We start from the raw sequence: 23,199 nt of genomic DNA on the forward strand, positions 1-23,199 counted from the left end.
CAATGACCGGGGAAGAAAAGGGAAACCGAAGGAAATGTGAGAACGGAAAGGACAGAGTGAGTCAGCGAGGGAAAGTGGCAACAGAGCAGACGGGAAGGCAAGGCTGAGCAAAAGAGAGCTCGGGGCAACAAAGTGAGCTGATTTCAGGGGGCGCGGCCGAGTGAAGAGATTGGGAAGGCATCGCGATAAGGCGATAAGAGGGAACCGAGGAGTCAGTGGGGGCAGAGAAGCGAAAGGAACGCGAAACACATTTCTGGGTGGAGGAGGTCCCATGCGGAAGGAGGCTCGCGTAATGATTAATTTGTCGGCGGTACCCGTGGCAAGTACCGTCGTTTACCACTGGTGTTTACCACAGAGCCGGGCACACCAGGGGGGCAGTGCCCCGTTATCACTTTACAGGACACTGTGCGCCTGATGAGACATTTCCTTAGGCACCAGAAGCCGTTATTAAGGGGTCGAGGAACTAAGGTGGCATGGGGACCCGAGGCCATTTTTGGGGGTTCACTGCATGGAAGCCACCTTCAACTCAGGCCACGCATTCTTCACAAGATTGAAATCTAACCAGATCTCGAGCTTGTCGAGTGTGATTACTGTATCTGTGTTCGAGCCCCCCTTGTTCTGCCTCAAGGGACCCCTCACTGCTTGGGATTGCCACCCTTCAAGGGTGCACCTTGAATATCCCATTGGAATGAAATAGCATCGAGAAACCAATGGGAAGCAACAGTATGTACTTGGATGAGGCCCAGTGGCCACTTACTACCACAGGGCCCACAGCGAAGGCATCGTTGTCTCTGTCTGTCTTTACTCCATTAAATGCAAGCATTAGGGCCGCGGTCAAAAGTTCAGTTCTAGTAGCTGGTGGTATTTAAAAAAAACAGTGACATCTGCAACCACATAGACTATTCAGGTCACCCACACACCACAACTAGACGTGGTCCAATTGGGCTGCAGTTTAGCCATGGAAGTAGGAGACGTGATCTCTAATCTTGGTTTAACACCTGAATGAAATATGCTGGTACTGAGCACTGCATTAATAATCTGGACAGGGCCCTGCACACAGGTCCTGGAGGACAGATCCTGGCCCCAGCCCCTTTCCATTTGTAGTGCATTAGGAAAGCTGGTAAGTATGGATCCAGAAAATATGTTTTTAACGATGTCGTCACTATGTGACTTGTGCTATTTGGTAAACATTTTTAATAATTTATTTATTTTGGAGTATTAAATGCGTGATCCATGTTAATGTTGATGGAAGAGTGCTCTACAAATGAGTATATATATATATATATATATGTGTGTGTGAATATATATATATAATTTAATTGTATAACTCGGCATGAATGCAAGTCTGAGTATAAAACTACAAGCAGATTAGACGTAAATGCATTACAGATAAATATATAGAGTGAACATCTTATTCCCAACCTATTTAGAAGGTGACAGTGTATTACCATTGTGGATGTGAACAGAAAGTGGCCCTAGCACGTGCTAACTAACCATGGTCCTCTTTCACTATGGTGAGCATGCCTAGTGCCACCTGCATTGCCAGCAGATTCACACCATGTACTTCCGTCCAGCACTAGCTCAATAAATATGTTCTTGGTTTTTCAAATACTGCAAAGGTCACCAGATCAATTCTCAGGTGTGCCTGGTCCAAACCCAGCCAATTTGTAAATACACCCACCCGCCCCATCCTGAAGCCTTACATCTGTCAAGAACACAGAGCTGGCTGGAACACATTTGTTGCTGAGTGGGCCGCCCAACAAGAGACAACTATCAGACATTTAGAATAAAATCCTGCAAGGTTTGCGGACTGTCTTTTTCTAGCCGGGTCGCTGTTTCTGCGCAACATAGCCCGGAAATAGAGGCAGACGTATAAGGAAGTTAGGGAGCGCTAAGGGGTTGTCCTTCACATGTAAATAAAGCTGTTGTTTGCGCACCGCACGGGTGGAGCTTAACATCTGCACTGCGTAGCAGTCACACTCTCATTAAACCTGATCTGGATACTTTGAACCTCTGAGAGTTTGTCTTTATTCCGGAAGCTGCGCCTACTGTGCTTTACATTAGCATAAGGCGTTGACTTATGGTTCAGTGAGGCCTTCAGGACAGCTGACCTCATGCCAAGGATCCACCTGCTGGATTCAGATTTTGAGCAATCCCACGCAGGGAATCCAGATGAAGTCCAACGCGAGACCAGGATTGATAATTACTGAGTGCAAATTTTCCTAATACCCCTTCTGTCCCTTTCTCAAACACAGTGTTAAGAGATGGGTGTCCTGAGCACCGGTGGAATGGTTTCACAATTCGTACATCCCAGACAATGATTGGATGAGGGTTTTTTTTGTTTCTGGAATATGGGATTTCTCACAAAGGTGAGCACTTCTTTGTTTTTAGAATCTCGGTTCTTTTCTAGATTTTCTTTTAGTTTCTGTGGTACAGATGACGGTGAGTTAGGATGACGGACCTTGTATGCTATTCACACAATTCTAAGAATACATCATCTCTCTATTGGGAGCCTGTTGGTGATGTTAGGACAGCAGAGATGTGAAGGTTATTCATGATGGAGCCCTACATTCCGGTATAAAGGTTTTTGTGAAGATTAAGGGTCCTCAGAGTTAGATTAGAAGCTGCTGGCGAGTGTGTGATACGAAAACACATTCAATGTTATCCAAAGGTAGACCAAAGCCAGACTGAAGCCAGACTCACAGTCTACCCACTAAAATGTGGTATGGCGGGAGAGCTGCAGGCCTAGGAGCAGGTAGGCTTCTGACGTACTTTCAGTTTTTTTACGTCATCAATTTGTTTGATCCTGGGCAAATCATATTCCCTCATTGCTTGTATCTGTATCTGCCTTCATGGGAGAATTTTGAAACAGGCTCAATCTAGAAAATGAGCACACAAAATGTACTCCCAGGACAGGTATCAGCGCAGTTTTCACTCACATCTGATCATGATTTTACAGATAAATTGTTATAGTTTGACAGATGATGGTCACGTACCCTACATTCTGATACCATAGAATGTCTCCCCAGTCTCAAAACCTAATAACCCCATAGCAGCTACTCACCAGTTGTATTGTTGTCTTTGTAAACACTCCACAGTGTCCCACACAATATAAATAACATATGTCCCATTTCTATCTCTGATTCCGACAGAATGCAACAAAGCACTTGTGCCCTGATTATGATTCGCCAGAGTGGAACCCCCAAGTGGAATTCCTCTCTGCCCGATCACAACTGGCCCGGTCTTCCAACATCTATTTCCCCAGGTGTGCGAACATTAGACCCCTGTTCACCAGCTGTAAATTCTGGTAGATGAAACCATTCGAGGCTTAAGTTGCAACAACAGCCAGGCCCTAGAATGTGGCTCTGATGACTTTTTTCTCGGGTATAAGGGAAGCATGCACTTCCCTTCTTTAAGAGCATCCTTTACTCTCTCTACCCAGCTTCCCCCACCACCCGACACGAAAGCCCCCCCACACACCTTCTACGTGCTCAGAGTAGGTGGTAAACACGTGCACCAAAGCCCTCAGAATAGGGAAGAATGTGTAGGATTTACATTATAAATATACAGTACTTGTGTGGGGGTTTACATTATAAATATACAGTGCTGGTGTGGGGTTTACATTATAAATATACAGTATTGATGTGGGGTTTACATTATAAATATACAGTGCTGGTGTGGGGTTTACATTATAAATATACAGTATTGATGTGGGGTTTACATTATAAATATACAGTACTTGTGTGGGGGTTCACATTATAAATACTCAGTACTGGTGTGGGGATTTAAACCATAAATATACAGTGCTGGTGTGGGGATTTAAATCATAAATATACAGTGCAGGTGTGGGGTTTACATTATAAATATACAGTATTGATGTGGGGTTTGCATTATAAATATACAGTGCTGGTGTGGGGTTTACATTATAAATATACAGTATTGATGTGGGGTTTACATTATAAATATACAGTACTTGTGTGGGGGTTCACATTATAAATACTCAGTACTGGTGTGGGGATTTAAACCATAAATATACAGTGCTGGTGTGGGGATTTAAATCATAAATATACAGTGCAGGTGTGGGGGTTTACATGATAAATATACAGTACTGGTGTGGGGGTTTACATTATAAATACACTGTACTGGTGTTGGGATTTACATTATAAATATACAGTACTGGTGTGGGGGTTCATATTATAAATACTCAGTACTGGTGTGGGGATTTAAACCATAAATATACAGTGCTGGTGTGGGGATTTAAATCATAAATATACAGTGCTGGTGTGGGGGTTTGCATTATAAATATACAGTGCTGGTGTGGGGGTTTACATTATAAATATACAGTGCTGGTGTGAGGGGTTTAAATTATAAATAAACAGTGCTGGTGTGGGGGTTTACATTTTAAATATACAATACTTGTGTGGGGGATCACATTATAAATACACAGTACTGGTGTGGGGATTTACATTATAAATATACAGTGCTGGTGGGGGGTTCACATTATAAATATACAATACTTGTGTGGGTTTTTAAAATTATAAATATACAGTATTGATGTGGGGTTTACATTATAAATATACAGCACTGGTGTGGGTGTTTACATTATAAATATACAGTATTGGTGTGGGGTATTACAATTATAAAAATACGTACTGGTGTGGGCTGGTGTGGGGGTTCACATTATAAATATACAGTTCGTGTGTGGGGGTTTAAATTATAAATATACAGTATTGGTGTGGGGGTTTACATTATAAATATACAGTGCTGGTGTGGGGGTTTACATTATAAATATACAGTACTGGTGTGGGGGTTTAAATTATAAATATACAGTACTGGTGTTGGTGTTTACATGATAAATATACAGTGCTGGTGTGGGGGTTTACATTATAAATATACAGTACTGGTGTGGGGATTTACATTATAAGTATACAGTGCTGGTGGGGGGTTCACATTATAAATACACAGTACTGGTGTGGGGATTTATATGATAAATATACAGTGCTGGTGTGGGGTTTACACTATAAATATACAGCACTGGTGTGGGTGTTTACATTATAAATATACAGTGCTGGTGTGGGTGTTTACATTATAAATATACAGTGCTGGTGTGGGGGGTTTACATTTCAAATATACAGTACTGGTGTGGGGATTTACATTATAAGTATACAGTGCTGGTGGGGGGTTTACATTATAAATATACAGTACTTGCGTGGGTTTTTAAAATTATAAATATACAGTATTGATGTGGGGTTTACATTATAAATATACAGCACTGGTGTGGGTGTTTACATTATAAATATACAGTGCTGGTGTAGGGGTTTACATTATAAATATACAGTATTGGTGTGGGGTACTAAAATTATAAAAATACGTACTGGTGTGGGCTGGTGTGGGGGTTCACATTATAAATATACAGTTCGTGTGTGGGGGTTTAAATTATAAATATACAGTACTGGTGTGGGGTTTACACTATAAATATACAGCACTGGTGTGGGTGTTTACATTATAAATATACAGTGCTGGTGTGGGGTTTACATTATAAATATACAGTGCTGGTGTGGGGTTCACATTATAAATATACAGTATTTGTTTGGGTGTTTAAATTATAAATATACAGCACTGGTGTGGGGTTTACATTATAAATATACAGCACTGGTGTGGGTGTTTACATTATAAATATACAGTGCTGGTGTTTACATGATAAATATACAGTACTGGTGTGGGGGTTTACATTATAAATATACAGTGCTGGTGTTTACATTATAAATATACAGTACTGGTGTGGGGGTTTACATTTTAAATATACAATATTGGTGTGGGGCATTTAAATTATAAATATACGTACTCGTGTGGGCTGGTGTGGGGGTTCACATTATAAATATACAGTTCGGGTGTGGGGGTTTAAATTATAAATATACAGCACTGGTGTGGATGTTTACATTATAAATATACAGTGCTGGTGTGGGGGTTTACATTAGGAATATACAGTATTAGTGTGGGGGCATTTAAGTTATAAATATACAGTGCTGGTGTGGGGGTTTACATTATAAATATACAGTATTGTGTGGGGGCATTTAAATTATAAACATACAGTGCTGGTGTGGTGGTTTGCATTATAAATATACAGTGCTGGTGTGGGGGGTTTAAATTATAAATATACAGTACTGGTGTGGGGGTTTAAATTATAAATATACAGTACTGGTGTTGGTGTTTACATGATAAATATACAGTGCTGGTGTGGGGGTTTACATTATAAATATACAGTGCTGGTGTGGGGGTTCACATTATAAATACACAGTATTTGTTTGGGTGTTTAAATGATAAATATACAGCACTGGTGTGGGGTTTACACTATAAATATACAGCACTGGTGTGGGTGTTTACATTATAAATATACAGTGCTGGTGTGGGGTTTACATTCTAAATATACAGTATTGGTGTGGGGCATTTAAATTATAAATATACGTACTGGTGTGGGCTGATGTCGGGGTTCACATTATAAATATACGGTATTTGTTTGGGTGTTTAAATGATAGCACTGGTGTGGGGTTTACACTATAAATATACAGCACTGGTGTGGGGTTTACACTATAAATATACAGCACTGGTGTGGGTGTTTACATTATAAATATACAGTGCTGGTGTGGGGTTTACATTATAAATATACAGTGTTGGTTTGGGGCATTTAAATTATAAATATACGTATTTGTGTGGGCTGGCGTCGGGATTCACATTATAAATATACAGTTTGTGTGTGGGGGTTTAAATTATAAATATACAGCACTGGTGTGGATGTTTACATTATAAATATACAGTGCTGGTGTGGGGGTTTAAATTATAAATATACAGCACTGGTGTGGATGTTTACATTATAAATATACAGTGCTGGTGTGGGGGTTTGCATTATAAATATACAGTGCTGGTGTGGGGGGTTTACATTATAAATATGCAGTACTGGTGTGGGGGTTCACATTATAAATATTCGGTATTTGGGTGTTTAAATGATAAATATACAGCACTGGTGTGGGGTTTACACTATAAATATACAGCACTGGTGTGGGTGTTTACATTATAAATATACAGTGCTGGTGTGGGGTTTACATTATAAATATACAGTGCTGGTGTGGGGGTTCACATTATAAATATACAGTATTTGTTTGGGTGTTTAAATTATAAATATACAGCACTGGTGTGGGGTTTACATTATAAATATACAGCACTGGTGTGGGGGTTTACATTTTAAATATACAGTATTGGTGTGGGGGCATTTAAATTATAAATATACATACTGGTGTCGGGGTTCACATTATAAATATACAGTCTTGGTGTGGGGGGTTTGCATTATAAATACACTGCACTGGTGTGGGGGTTTACATGATAAATATACAGTGCTGGTGTGGGGGTTTACATTATAAATATACAGTATTGGTGTGGGGGAATTTAAATTATAAATATACAGTGCTGGTGTGGGAGTTTACATTATAAATATACAGTATTGGTGTGGTTGCATTTAAATTATAAATAAATATACAGTGCTGGTGTGGGGGTTTACATTATAAATATACAGTATTGGTGTGGGGAAATTTAAATTATAAATAAACAGTGCTGTGTGGGGGTTTACATTATAAATATACAGTATTGGTGTGGGGGAATTTAAATTATAAATATACAGTGCTGGTGTGGGAGTTTACATTATAAATATACAGTATTGGTGTGGGGGCATTTAAATTATAAATATACAGTGCTGGTGTGAGGGTTTACATTATAAATATACAGTATACAGTACGGTGTTTACATTATAAATATACAGTGCTGGTGTGGGGGTTGAATTATAAATATACAGTACTGGTGTGGGGGTTTACATTTTAAATATACAGTACTGGTGTGGGGGTTTACATTATAAATATACATTACTGGTGTGGGAATTTAAAATATAAATATACAGTGCTGGTGTGGGGGTTTAAATTATAAATATACAGTGCTGGTGTGGGGGTTTGCATTACAAATATACAGTGCTGGTGTGGGGGTTTACATTATAAATATACCGTATACAGTATGGGTGTTTACATTATAAATATACAGTGCTGGTGTGGGGGGTTTAAATTATAAATATACAGTACTGGTGTGGGGGTTTACATTTTAAATATACAGTACTTGCGTGGGGGATCACATTATAAATACACAGTACTGGTTTGGGGATTTATATTATAAATATACAGTGCTGGTGTGGGTGTTTACATTATAAATATACAGTGCTGGTGCGGGGGTTTACATTTTAAATATACAGTACTGGTGTGGGGATTTAGATTATAAATATACAGTGCTGGTGGAGGGTTCACATTATAAATATACAGTACTTGTGTGGGTTCTTAAAATTATAAATATACAGTAGTGATGTGGGGTTTACATTATAAATATACAGCACTGGTGTGGGTGTTTACATTATAAATATACAGTGCTGGTGTAGGGGTTTACACTATAAATATACAGCACTGGTGTGGGGTTTACACTATAAATATACAGCACTGGTGTGGGTGTTTACATTATAAATAGACAGTGCTGGTGTAGGGGTTTACATTATAAATGTACAGTATTGGTGTGGGGCATTTACATTATAAATATACGTACTGGTGTGGGCTGGTGTGGGGGTTCACATTATAAATATACAGTTCGTGTGTGGGGGTTTAAATTATAAATATACAGTATTGGTGTGGGGGTTTACATTATAAATATACAGCACTGGTGTGTATGTTTACATTATAAATATACAGTGCTGGTGTGGGGGTTTACATTATGAATATACAGTATTAGTTGTGGGGCATTTAAGTTATAAATATACAGTGCTGGTGTGGGGGTTTACATTATAAATATACTGTATTGTGTGGGGGCATTTAAATTATAAATATACAGTGCTGGTGTGGGGGGCTTAAATTATAAATATACAGTACTGGTGTGGAGGTTTAAATTATAAATATACAGTACTGGTGTTGGTGTTTTACATTATAAATATACAGTACTGGTGTGGGGGTTTATATATCATATATATACAGTGCTGGTGTGGGGGGTTAAATTATAAATATACAGTACTGGTGTGGGGGTTTAAATTATAAATATACAGTACTGGTGTTGGTGTTTACATGTTAAATATACAGTACTGGTGTGGGGTTTACACTATAAATATACAGTACTGGTGTTGGGGTTTACATTATAAATATACAGTGCTGGTGTGGGGGTTTACACTATAAATATACAGTGCTGGTATTGGTGTTTACATGATAAATATACAGTACTGGTGTTTACATGATAAATATACAGTACTGGTGTGGGGGTCTACATTATAAATTTACAGTGCTGGTGTGGGGGTTCACATTATAAATATACAGTTCTTGTGTGGGGGTTTACATTATAAATATACAGCACTGGTGTGGATGTTTACATTATAAATATACAGAGCTGGTGTGGGGGTTTACATTAGGAATATACTGTATTAGTGTGGGGGCATTTAAGTTATAAATATACAGTGCTGGTGTGGGGGTTTACATTATAAATATACAGTATTGTGTGGGGGCATTTATATTATAAATATACAGTGCTGGTGTTGGGGTTTGCATTATAAATATACAGTGCTGGTGTGGGGGGGTTAAATTATAAATATACAGTACTGGTGTGGGGGGTTAAATTATAAATATACAGTTCTGGTGTTGGTGTTTACATGATAAATATACAGTACTGGTGTGGGGGTTTACATTATTATATATATACAGTGCTGGTGTGGGGGGTTTAAATTATATATATATACAGTACTGGTGTTGGTGTTTACATGATGAATATACAGTACTGGTGTGGGGGTTTACATTATAAATATACTGTGCTGGTGTGGGGTTTACATTTTAAATATACAGTGCTGGTGTGGGGATTTACATTATAAATATACAGTGCTGGTGTTTACATGATAAATATACAGTACTGGTGTGGGTGTTTACATTATAAATATACAGTGCTGGTGTGGGGGTTTAAACTATAAATATACAGTGCTGGTGTTGGGGTTTACATTATAAACATACAGTGCTGGTGTTTACATGATAAATATACAGTACTGGTGTGGGGGTTTACATTATAAATATACAGTGCTGGTGTGGGGGTTTACACTATAAATATACAGTACTGGTGTGGGGGTTTACATTATAAATATACAGTGCTGGTGTGGGGTTTAAACTATAAATATACAGTGCTGGTGTTGGGGTTTACATTATAAACATACAGTGCTGGTGTTTACATGATAAATATACAGTACTGGTGTGGGGGTTTACATTATAAATATACAGTGCTGGTGTGGGGTTTTACACTATAAATATACAGTACTGGTGTTGGGGTTTACATTATAAATATACAGTGCTGGTGTTTACATGATAAATATACAGTACTGGTGTGGGGGTTTACATTATAAATATACAGTGCTGGTGTGGGGGTTTACACTATAAATATACAGTGCTGGTGTTGGTGTTTACATGATAAATATACAGTACCGGTGTGGAGGTTTACATTATAAATATACAGTGCTGATGTGGGGGTTTACATTATAAATATACAGTACTGGTGTGGGGGTTTACACTATAAATATACAGTACTGGTGTTGGGGTTTACATTATAAATATACAGTGCTGGTGTTTACATGATAAATATACATTACTGGTGTTGGGGTTTACATTATAAATATACAGTGCTGGTGTGGGGGTTTACATTATAAATATACAGTACTGGTGTGGGGGTTTACACTATAAATATACAGTGCTGGTGTGGGGGTTTACACTATAAATATACAGTACTGGTGTTGGGGTTTACATTATAAATATACAGTGCTGGTGTTTACATGATAAATATACAGTACTGGTGTGGGGGGTTACATTATAAATATACAGTACTGGTGTGGGGGTTTGCATTATAAATATACAGTGCTGGTGTGGGGGTTTACATTATAAATATACAGTACTGGTGTTGTGGTTTACATTATAAATATACAGTGCTGGTGTTGTGTTACCAAACAGTAAAGCAGCCTTTGCCCCTCACCAGTATCGTGCTGCTCCTAATTGGAACCCTAGTGTTTAGTGCAGTTATTGCTCTTACAATATTTTAATAATGTGCTAAATTATCAAACTTACAAACACACCAGAGAGGGGTGCAAAATAGGTTCTGTTTCTAAATATTTCTGAAATGACAAAACTTTTTTCTTTCAGTGAATTAAGTCAAAATCATTACTCTGCTTAAAAGGTCTCAAACTATTGCTGACTGATTGGCTATTATCTCAGTCTAGCATCAGTGGACTGGTCATCTGCATGAAAGGCGCTCCTGCGAGCCCCCTGCAAGCTTACGGCCTCTTTATTACAAGGGTTCACTTTCCTCCTTGTTAGCATCACTAAAGGGAAAACGCTATAAGTATTCCAGCCTTCCCATGTTTGTCTCAGTCTCAAGGCTTACAGGCTTTTGTCTGCAGGCTCAAGAGGCTAAGGTTTCAGGAGCAAAAACCATGACTTTTGGTGTCCCACACCAGCTTAGAGTGGGACATGGGACAGACAACTTAAATGTGGTACAAACCAGCAGAAAACTGGACGGTTGGCCAACCTAGTCAATACTGATGCCATCTAGGAGGATAATTAAGTTACTCCCTTGGGGCAAAGGACTCTCCTGGAGAAATAATGCTGACCAGCTTAGGTTAGTTGAGGAAGGGGGTGGGGGGGGTAGAAAGAGAGGTGCAGCATGACAAAACAAAGTACAACTATAAGCTACAGTCAGTGCTAAAACCTCAAAGAAGAGTAGATGTTATTAACAGATATGTAAAATGGGGCAGTTGAATATATACACACAACAAGTGCTACCACCCTCCAGACAGAACCCTGACTGTGTTCACAAGATTTACACTCTCGGTCTTACAGTACCGTTGGCCCCAACTGGCCAATGTTATCCTATGAAAAAGTGTTTGCACATTAGGCTTTGGTGTCTGTTTACATTTTACAGGTGATGGGGTAACAGGTGCATGACAAAATAAATGTGTAGTCTGGTTGCCACAGTAGGCAAAGTCCTCTGTTTTAAAGGCTTCTGAGGTTCTGGCTGCAGGATTAGTTAGCTAAATGTGTTGCATGTGCTGCTGTTGAATTCAAGAAACCCAAGGCGCTTACTACCCGAACTGGAATAGACGTCTCACCCACGGTCTTACGCGGCCACGGTTGCTAATGGAAAAGCCCAAAAAGTCCAACATCGGTTAGCAGGCATAGCAGGATTCTAGAAGTGGTGTCCAAGGTCCACAGTTTTGTATGTCCTGAGTAATTATGTTGGAGTCGCCACTATATATTAAATAGCTACTTTTGTGCTTATGGTGTTAGAACCCAGAGAAGTAGAAAATATACAGAGTAACCATATGAAAACCCAGAATATAAAAAAAATGAAGGTGGACTCAATAAACGTGCATGCAATTACATAAGGTAATCCACATTGATACATATTGTCCATTAACATTTAGATAAAGGGTGATGACAGAATACATGATACTCTTTCCACATTTCAGAAAGCAATGAAAACACTTCCAAAAGGCATCCAGACAGATTGAACAATATCAAACACTTTGAGTTTTCTTCTCTACAACAGTTGTGGTTAGAATACAGGTACATTATTAAATAAACCACAGTACCTGTTGCGATTTTGCAGAGGTCCAACGGAATAAATCTTTGCTTTTATCCTCTTCCCCTAATGCCTACCATTGTTAGTTGGGGCAAACAGGGAGACAGTACTCATAATTGATTTCATATCCTCGGGCAAATTTAACCTAGTAAGTGATAGCAATTATTTTAAGCTCATGACGATATCTTCATCCTGGGAAATTAGACTGAAATGAGAAATAACATTTCTAGTCATGAGTAGCACATTTTTCGATATTTGTACATGTAATCAATATTTGAGGATGATTTATTAGTTAAAACAAAATGTTAATGTAATCTACTTGGTGAAGTTTGTGAAACACAAGAGGAATTGTTTTTTAATTTAATACATATGATTTTAAATGACATGTATGCATTTCTTGATTGTAGCCTTGAAGAAGTTCTATATGAACGAAACACATTGGATGCAAACAGGCTGCAAGCAGTTGTGTGACCGGCTACAAGCAAATTTACATTTATGGGAGCAATAAAGGATTCCTGTCAATGAGATACATGGACTCACATGCACTTGCCTGATGGAAATACATCTGTCACACTTCAACCGTAGAAAAGTACATTTATGAGAGTGCTGAAGGCTTCTTGTTAAAAGTTGTCCAGATAAAGGCTGCTTCCAATAAGGGGATTGTGATGATTGATCCCTAGTTATCTTGTGCACCTCAAATCAATTACATATTGGATAACAGTGTCAAAACAACAATATGAGCAGTATTTTGCCCATACACCAGATGTAAATCATTTGTAGTTGAGTTATTTGCATGACGGGGGCTCCCACCGGACTGGAGACTCCAACTAGCTTCGCTCGCTTCACCAGCCGCCATTGAGAATTTGAATGCAGGCTCACGCGGAAATGAACAAGTTGCTTACATTCATTAATGTTCTGTCAGAATGCCTCAACCTTGGGCCTGAAATCCAAAGGGAGCAATGCACTCTTCAATAATTCACCATCTCCATCACTGACCACATGCACAGGAATAAGGGGGCCAGTGGTAGAAGCACGGAAAGGAGAATGCGATTAAAGAGAAAACAGAGACTTTGGACTCCACTACTCTGACTCGTCACTTCTGTTGCTGAAGCCTGTCTGAAGGATGTAGTGTATAGTTTAGCAATATCTCTGTGAAACCAAATTATCTGTACTTTGAGGTGGAGCTTGGAATTCCTGAAAACTCAAGCTTTATCACTATCTACAGAAGATGAGTTATAGTTTCTAATTGACTCTTATAGAACTTATACTTTGATACTCATACAAAGTATGCGTAACATAGTCCAGGCTAAAAATCATTCCTTTTCCATAGCAGGATAACCATTAGTTAAACTTAACAACTCCCAGTATTAAGAAAAATTCTTACAAGTATTTTAAAGAGTTCAAAATTTGTATCCACCAACAACACAACTTTGTAAAACGTTTCTATGTGTTCTCAATGTCCTTTATTGTAAGTTTATAGGAAAATAAGTGGGTCTTGGCAAAGAAAACACAAGATGCAAATAGCAAGGTCCGGGCAGTAGCAACATTGTGTCACAATTGGCTGTCAAAGATGTTGTGGGCCACAAAAGAAGTTATACCAAATATCCAAAGTGGTGACTGTCTCTACCGGCCTACACAAGAGTTAATGGCCTGCTGGGAATCATACTTCATTTTAAGGATGCTACTGTGGACTGTGTTCTCCTTGTACACAGCCTTTGTCCAGACAGTGCCAGCACTCTGCGTTCACTGCCAGTCTTTCATTCCTTAGATGAACTCAGCATGAGCGGGCTTGGAATATCACTTCCCTCCTCTCATCTTGTACCACAAAGCATGTAATACCTCCAGCCCCTCTTCCTGACACACTCTTTCTGATGGAAACAGATCTTACCACATATTCTTGATCACTCACTTCTCTCGCCAAGGCTCTGGCCTGGATCTAAAACTTTTTCTAGCAATTTTTCACTGCTGCTAGATGGCGCTGTGTGGGGTCAGCTGCGGGTCTCCAGGCACTAACCGTAATTGATAAAACAGCACAAAAAGGCACCTCTCTGTGAGATGAGTTCCACCATAGAGGCTAGGATGGAATGACACAGAAAAGAATAAAACAACTGAATGGAAATTTTAGAAAGTCAGAAAAATATAAATGAAGAACCAATCAAAGATATTGTATGGAGGAGAGAGGATATAAGAGTTGGGTGGTGTTGGAAATGGCCCGTTCTGCAGGCTTATCCCCAAACCTTTTGCCTTTCTCCTTTTGTTTTGCTTATCTTCTTTTTGGTGGCTTTAAGACTCTGAGCACTTTATCGCTGCTGATCAGTATTAAAGTGCATGTGCTCTCTCCCCTGAAACTTGGCATAATTGGCTTATTTAATTTACCCGCAAGTCCCCTGCAAATTGGTATCACATATACCCAGGGTCTGTAAATGAAATGCTAATAGTAGACTTGCAGCACAGATTGTGCCACCCACAGAAGTAGCCTTTAAAACCTTTCTCAGCCCTGCCACTGCCGGGCCTGCGTGTGCAGTTTACTGCCCCACTGACTTGGCAATTAAAACTACTTACCAAGGCCGTAACTCCCTTTTTGCTACACCTAAGTTACCCCTAAGGTAGATCCTAGATAGCCCTACAGACAGGGTGCTGTGTATGTAAAAGGTAGGACATATCTTTATGTATTACATGTCATAATTGCGACAAACAGCCTATTTAGTTCTTCACTACTGTGAGTGCTGCTCCTCTCATAGGTTTGCATTGGAAATGCCCTTGCATATGTCTAAGTGGTATCTTCTGATCTATGCGGAATAGCGTGGGCATGTTTGGTATGTTTTGAACAGTAGTGAGAAATCCTGCCTATTGCTGGCTTTTAGAAAGTGGGAATTTCTCTGTGATAGTAACTCTAGTGCTTTGCAGTCTGACTCCAATCGACGTCTGGAGCAGAGTGACAGCTCCACTTGGTGCATACTTTCCAGACAGCCATCACACCGGAGGGGCTGGGTGCGACAGACGAGGCATCTGCACACTGATAGTCGTCCTGGGCTGGGGAGAGGGAGGGTTGTTCACACCTTATATATGAAAATACTGTGTCCTGCCCTCACACAATGGACTGATTGCCCCCTACTGATGTCTGGAGATAGGGCTGGGTTAAAAGGGTGTTGTGCTTCCCTTTAAAGGGCTCTTTTGAAGTTACCCCCTGGAATAAAGGCATTACTGAGTATAAGCAGGCGGTCGGTAGCCCCCTGTTTTGGAGAGACCACTTTGGAACTGGGACTAAACCCCTGCTAAAAGGGCTGCTGTGATGCATAAAGGACTCACCTGGACGGCTCTTCTTTTGTTGCCCTGCTGCCTGGTGTCTGCTGGGTGGCCCAAAGCACTCATCAGGATTGCTTTTCTGTATGTTGTCCTCCTGCCAGCCTGTGCCCTGACTCTGGACTGCCAAGGGTCTGTGGGACTGCCAGGAGGAACCACCACTTGACCTCTTCTTGTGTGCTGGCCTGCCCTTTTGCCCTGTGTCCCCTCCACGAAGCTCAGAGCAGGGTGGAGCACAGTGTCCTACTCCTGGGTTTTCTCAAAACTAGCATGTGAAGGGCACTTCAACTTGTGGTTACACTACCTTATTGTGCAGCCAAAACCTAGCGTGCGCTTCACCAAATACGTCTACCTGGGGCTCTGGTGCATGAGGATTGCTTCTTCTGGCCTGCCTGTTAGGAGGACGGCCTATGTTGTGGCCAGGATGTCATGATTTTCCCGAGTGAGCCAGCCTTGTCACAACCTACCAACTTGAGACCTACAGAACCGAAGAGCAGAGGCACTCGCTACCTAGTGCCCCAGGGGCAGCAGCAGCCATGGCTTTGGTGCGTTCATCACCACAACGTGGCCAAAGCGAGGAGAGGAGCCGGGCCACAGCTGGAAGGCTCCTCAGGCTGGACCGGCCTAGATGGAGGGAGGTAGCGACCCGGGATGCCCTTGGGGCCTCTGGGTGCACTACCAGTGTAAGGCAGCATGTGACAAAGGTCTCAGCTGAGCAGTGCAGGCATGGGCGGCTGCCGTGCATCCACCGCCCTCTTTAATCCTTGTACGGGGAAACCAAGGGAGCATTTCACCCACCATTCCTTTACCGGGGACTGACATGGCTGCGGGGGTATCTCCAGTTCTAGTGGCCCTTGTGAGAGGGACAGGGTCGCACCCCCTTTTGTAAAGCTAATACCGTAGTTCCCCTAGTGGAGAGGAACCTGTAGTGGCCCCAGTAGCCAGGCATTTGTTCTCGTCACTGAGAGATCGGGAGAGATGGGTGTGTGTGTTTCCTCCCCCTCTTCTTGGGGAATACCTTCGGGGCAGTTTTTGTTTGCCAGCTGTCCGCGGGATGGGACGGAAACCTCAACTGAGGCCCCAGCTGAGTAAGTACCGCCTTCACTACAGTGGGAGTGCCGTAGCACCTGTGGTGGACATAATGGGTCAGTACCTACCATATACCTTGTGTAGGAAGCGCGGACGCGCTGCAACCTTTGCGTAGAAGTTAGTGTTGGAGACCCGGACCGAGAATGTATTTCGGTACAAGATTTTTTGCCCTCACTGTTTTTGCACTGTTCTATAACCTGATTCATGCTGTAGGTCATGCTCGCCATATTGGGGGGACCTATATATTTCAGGATTCAGATTGTAGACATTGGGGTGGGTATGTAATGTTTTATGACGTGTAATATGGAAAGGTTTCTCATTATTTTGCATTCATAATGGTGATCTGACAACTGCTTGCTTAGCAGAGTATCCCTGCTTGATGTCATCTTGGTCTGATTGTTGGAAATGGTCCTTTCTGCAGGGTTAACCCCAAATGTTCTGCCTTTCTCCTCCTATTTTTCCGACCCTCTTTTTGTTGGCTTTAGGACTCTGGGCACTTTACCACTTCTGAACAGTGCTAAAGTGCACATGCTTTCTCCCTGAAAACTTGATATCATTGGCTTACACCTGTTTGGCTTATTTAATTTACCAGTAAGTCCCATGTAAAGTGGTCTAACATATCCCAAGGGCCTGTAAATAACATGTTACTAGTGGGCCTGCAGGGCAGATTGCGCCATCCACAGAAGTAGCCTTTCAAACATGTCTCAGGCTTGCCACTGCAGGGCCTGCGGGCGCTGATTACTGCCACACTGACTCGGCAAGTCAAACTACTTGCCAGGGCCTAAACTCCCTTTTTACTACACCTACATCACCCCCTAAGGCAGGCCCTAGCTAGCCCCATGGGCAGGGTCCTGTGTTTGTAAAAGGTAGGCACATATATCTTTATGTGTTACATGGCCTAGTAGTGACAAACAGCCTATTTAGTTTTTCAGTACTGTGAGTGCTGCTCCTCTCATACGTTTGCATTGTGAACTCCTCTATATATGTTTAAGTGGTAATTTCTGATCTATAAGGAGTGGCTTGGGTATGTTTGGTATGTTTGGAATGGTAGTGAGAAATCGTGCCTACTAGGGTAGGTGGGTTTTACATCACTATTTTAGAAATGCCACTTTCAGAAAGTGAGCACTTCTCCGTGCTTATAACTCTAGTGCTTTTGCAGCCTGACTCCCATCCATGTCTGGGGCAGTGACAGCTCTACTTGGTGCATACTTTCCAGACAGGCATCACACAGGAGGGGCTGGGTGTGACAGAAGAGGCATCTGCATACTGATAGTCGTCCTGGGCTGGGGAGAGGGAGGGTCGTTCACACCTTACATGTGAATATGCTGTATTCTGCCCTCAAACAATCGACTGATCACCCCCTACTGGTGTCTGGAGACAGGGCTGGGTTGAAAGGGGTTTGTGCTTCACTTGAAGGGGCTCTTTTGAAGTTACCCCCTAAACAAAGGCATTTCTGAGTATAAGTTGGGGGGCTGTAGCCCCCTGATTTTTAGAGCCCTTTTGGAACTGGGACTGACCCTGTCATAAGGATTGCTACCTGCCCAAAGGACTCACCTGGACTGCTCTTCTGTTGGTTGCCCTGCTGCCTGGTGTCTGCTGGGTGGTGTGGCACAACGGACTCATCAGGATTGCTTTCTGCTTGTTGCCCTGCTGCCAGTACTCCCTTGCTTGGCCTTCCCAGACACTGCGTGGACTTGTAACCAGATGCTGCCGGTTCTGAATGCTGCTGATGTGCTGAGCTGTGACCTGCTAGGTTACCAGAGGGACTGCCACGTGTATTCTCCAGGACCTTTGTGCTGGCCTGCTCGCCTGCACCCTGCTTTGGCGCCCCCCGTGTTCTCTTGGGACTGGGTGGTGTACCACTTTTCCCCCTGTTTTGTGCTCTGTAGTGTGAGGGAAGTGATTCATTCTTTGGCTTTAGCGCGTGGCGATCACTTCTTCCTCACCCTTGCACAAGCACGTGGTGAGTGCTGCGTTGTCCAGTTCCCTGAGCACGTGGTGGGTGCTGTAGATTTCTGTCCCCCACCCCGAGGAGTGTGTCCACTCTGCGGCACCATAAGGAGTGCTGAGTTGTCTCCCCCTTTTGCCTGCATCTGAGGCGTGCGGAGCCATTTTTTTTGTTGGCTTGCGCGGACAAGGATGGCATTCAGTGGTGCCCCCGTGGCACAAGCAGGCACCAACTTTGGTGCGTTCACCATGCGACCCGGTCACTACAAGGAGAGGAGCCGGCTCGCGGCTGGGAAGTTCCCTGGGCTGGGCCTCCCTAGAAGGAGGAAGATAACGACCCAGGAGGCCCTGGAGGGCCCCGGGCATTCTCCCAGAGTAAGGCAGCGCATGTGGGAAGTACTGGCTGCGTCACACGGTCGTGGGCGGCTGATGTGTGGCCCATTTTGGAAATATTGCACCAGGGATGCCTATGAGGGTTTCCCCATCTTTCCCTACAGGAAGGTGGTGTGCCTTCCTATGTTTCAGCTCCCTCCTTGTGTTTGGGGGCATATGTGTGGCACTTAGCGGGCAGAGGCCACATCCCCGCTGAGGATAAGATTGACCTTATCACCTCTATTAGGAGCGCAATCATGCTGGATTTCACAATGAAAATGTGGACCGCAATGGGTGGATGGTGATGTATGGATGAACCATTTGTGGTTTATGACCAGTCACTGCATTTGTTATTCATCACCTTGATATTTTCTGTAATGTGTGGTGTCAGGCCCTACCTTGCCAAAGTAACCCTATAATTGGTTCTGATGGGACTGCTATTTCAGTGTTGGCATTTTTTATGACCTATGCAATATGGAAATGTTTCTCCTGATTTTTGCATACCTAATGATGATGATTTGACACCTGTTTGCTTAGCAGAATATTACTGAGTTATGTAGACTTGAGACCCTATGTGTGAGAAGCACGCTTAAAAAAATGATAATTGATTGATGTCGTTCTTGGTCTAAGGTTTTATATAACTTGTTGCAGAGTCTCTTTTCTGGTGTATTTATTGTGTCACTTGAATGTTTGTGTTGTGCAAACACTTTACACATTGCCTTTGGCCAAAGCTACCAAGGGAGTAAGCAGGGGTTACCTTAGGTGTGTAACTCCCTTGCCCTGAATAGTGTGGTGGTCCCTGCCCGGCTGGGGTGCCTACCCTAGGCAACTAGGAACCCCATTTCTAGCAGGTGGGCACACCTATGTATATCGGAAATAATGTTACCAAGGCTGTTTTTAATTTGTTTCCATAGATTATCTGACCCACTCCTAAAGCAACACCAAATAAGGAGGCAGAATGAGTTTTTACATGTCAAGTGCAAAGAGGCTTCCTTATGGGAGCGTGTCCAAAGTGTGATTTATACCTCAATTCAAAGTCCAAACAGCAATTCTTGGTAAAGGTTTGATTGAGCGAAAGGCGGTGCCTAAGCAGCTGCTGACAACTGGAACATTTTGGGGGAGTGGGATAGTACTGGTGGTCACTGTAGCAGAGTGAGTTCCTACTTCAAACTCTTGTTTTTTTAGCCACAAGGTAACATTTACCACTGTTACAGTGTTGAAAGGAAAAGAGCGCTTTACCACTTGTTAGCAGGGGCAAAGAGCCGGCAAAAATAGGGTTCAGCAAAAAGACCCCAGCTATTCAGTGTGACCCTGCAGAAAATTCACATTTCCAACAGGTAATGATTCACTGCTTAGTTTCTTCATGTGAGAAAGCAAAGTAAAGAATGTCAAGAAATTCTGTGGAATGGGGGGTCAGTTCCTCATGACGTATGCCCTAAAGAGAACATTATCCATCTGCTCAAATACGCAGCCTTTGCAGATGGATGTCTAGAGCCTAAGGACACCTAACACACCCAATTGTCCTGAATATTATCAATTCTTGGATTGTACGGCCTATGATCCCTTCTTCCCTATGGGTTAACATGTAATGATTATGTACTAATGACATTTTTCTTTTGTTTCTTGATGATTTTGATTTGCTTCCATGTCTGATATGAATATGCGAACCACGTCAACAATATCATTTGACAGCCAGCTATTTTGTCTCTTCACATACACAACCCATGTGTAATGATTTTTATTACGTAGTGCAAGGACAGCTTCTGACGCTGTTGCCTAATGGGGATAACAAAGACAGTTGTGTGTGTTTTAGAATGACATAGGTTATAAAAAACCCAGGTTACTTAAGAAGGACCTTCTGGATTTCCAAGAGACACTTTTAGGCCTTGAGCCAACCATGTTATCGGTACCACTTTTAGGGGATGGGTTCTACTATGGTTTATTGGCAAGGTATGAACGCCTAGAGATGGAAAATGTGTGATAGCAAGTCATAACTCTTTGCCTTTTGTAAGATACCACTCCACTCCCAAAATTCCTTGATGAAAGTGGAATGTTTTTCATAATTGATATTATTGTGAAGTTTATTTTTAAAAATTAGAATTACAGTACATGTAATCATATAAATAAATAGTAATTATAATAGTTATTATGATTATATTAAGTACACCAAGTAAAATTTATACAGTTTTCTATTAATTTCATTTTCCAGTGTTGGTGGTGAATGACTGTGCAGCATCATGAAGAAGACTGAAAGAAGCACATCCTGTAAACTCCGGTCCCCAGTGTATAATTCTTCTATGGTCAAATGCCCAACATGGAGTTATGCTGACAAGTTTGCAGGACTACACATCATGGAAAACCTTATTAGAGGGAGCTCAAGTAAAGAATCACATTCCAATTTTAGACATTGCGAGAAATGTGGAAAGCAGCAGGGTTCCCCAAGTATTTTACCACAGGAAGAGCAGGAGCTTGTTTACTATGAAGAGAGATTGACAGACTATTAAGCGAAATGCTGAAGCAAGTGTCAGTGATGATGCTGGAACGAGTGAGTGCACGAGTAAACGCTTAAACAGAAGAACATCATTAAAGTCAAACGTGTATGCTGAAGAATGTTTATTTTATAGAAAGATAAAATGCTTGTGGAAAGATAAAAAGGAACATCAACACATGAGAAATTAGTCAAGGCCACTGAGCTTAGAGTTGACATAAGACTTCGAGACTGTCCAACCGTTAATTGTGATTCAAAACTGTTAGTAGTTTGTAGTAGGGACATAGTGGCTGCAGAAGCTCTTTATCATGCATATTGTTATAGTAAGTATACAAGGGTTAAAGCAAAGGAGGAAGATCATGCATTTAGCATTCAAACCGATGATCACTACAAAAATATTAGAGATGAACTATATGATGAACTATTTCAATACATTCGAACTGTGATTATTCCTAACAAAGAGGTAATACATGTGACGACTTTCACTGAAAGGCTTGAAACCCTCATGACACACAGAGGAATACAGGGAACAGACAAATCAACCAAGAAGCATATTAGAAGGGACTCCGAGTTCAGTGACAGCCTCCACATATTCCCAGACAACCAAGGAAAATTATTGCCCCAACTTGATAGTTGCAAAAACAACATGGTCAAGACTGATTTGCATATGGCTGGGGCCAAACTGGAATGGCATGGCAAGTAAAAAAACTGATGGACTAAACCCAGATCTGTGACTGGGGGCGAATGTTTGATTTTCTCTGCATTCCGTCCATCATCTGTTGTTTTTGCTTCTAACTTGATAGTGTCATGCTACAGGGCGTTGTAAGAGAAAACCAGAGTTTGAAAAGAGAACGAGAATTATCATTTTTAACGGTTAAGGCAACAAACATGAACAAGATCATTGCTCAAACATCGTTGCACATAAGAACACTGATTAAAACAAAACTTGACATCAGCACCATGGGCATATTATCCATCAGACGTTGATAAAGGTTCATTACAGTGCTTGATTACCTTAACCGGTTCCTATTAGGACTTCTGACTGGAGATCCAGAAAACACAGAGCTGTCCAAAAGGGTTGCCTTACTTATGCAATCATTCACTCAGGACGTTATATATGCAGTCACAAATGGCCAGCAGAAACCCCCAAGCAGTTGTTGCTCCCATACACCGTAAAAATGCTGACAGGCAATCATTTGCACTCTAAACAGACTTGGTCATGAGATTTCGTCCTCACAATAATACCGCATTTTGTCTTCAGACACTTGCTGCTACCTTAAATGAGCAAATTGTTCTTCCAGCCGACATTCAGCCTCATGTCTTCAGTA

At 41.6% G+C, this 23,199-nt stretch overlaps 1 long non-coding RNA gene across 1 annotated transcript; it reads left to right on the forward strand.

Annotated features, from left to right (window-relative positions):
- Positions 1 to 426: 426 nt before the first annotated feature.
- LOC138260480 (uncharacterized) lies at positions 427 to 21,529 on the forward strand. The gene is made up of 2 exons (XR_011198860.1): positions 427 to 1,120; positions 13,080 to 21,529. It is a non-coding gene; the product is annotated as an uncharacterized lncRNA (long non-coding RNA).
- Positions 21,530 to 23,199: the final 1,670 nt, after the last annotated feature.

This window comes from Pleurodeles waltl, chromosome 9 (genome assembly GCF_031143425.1).
Source record: "Pleurodeles waltl isolate 20211129_DDA chromosome 9, aPleWal1.hap1.20221129, whole genome shotgun sequence".
Taxonomy (NCBI): Eukaryota; Metazoa; Chordata; class Amphibia; order Caudata; family Salamandridae; genus Pleurodeles; species Pleurodeles waltl.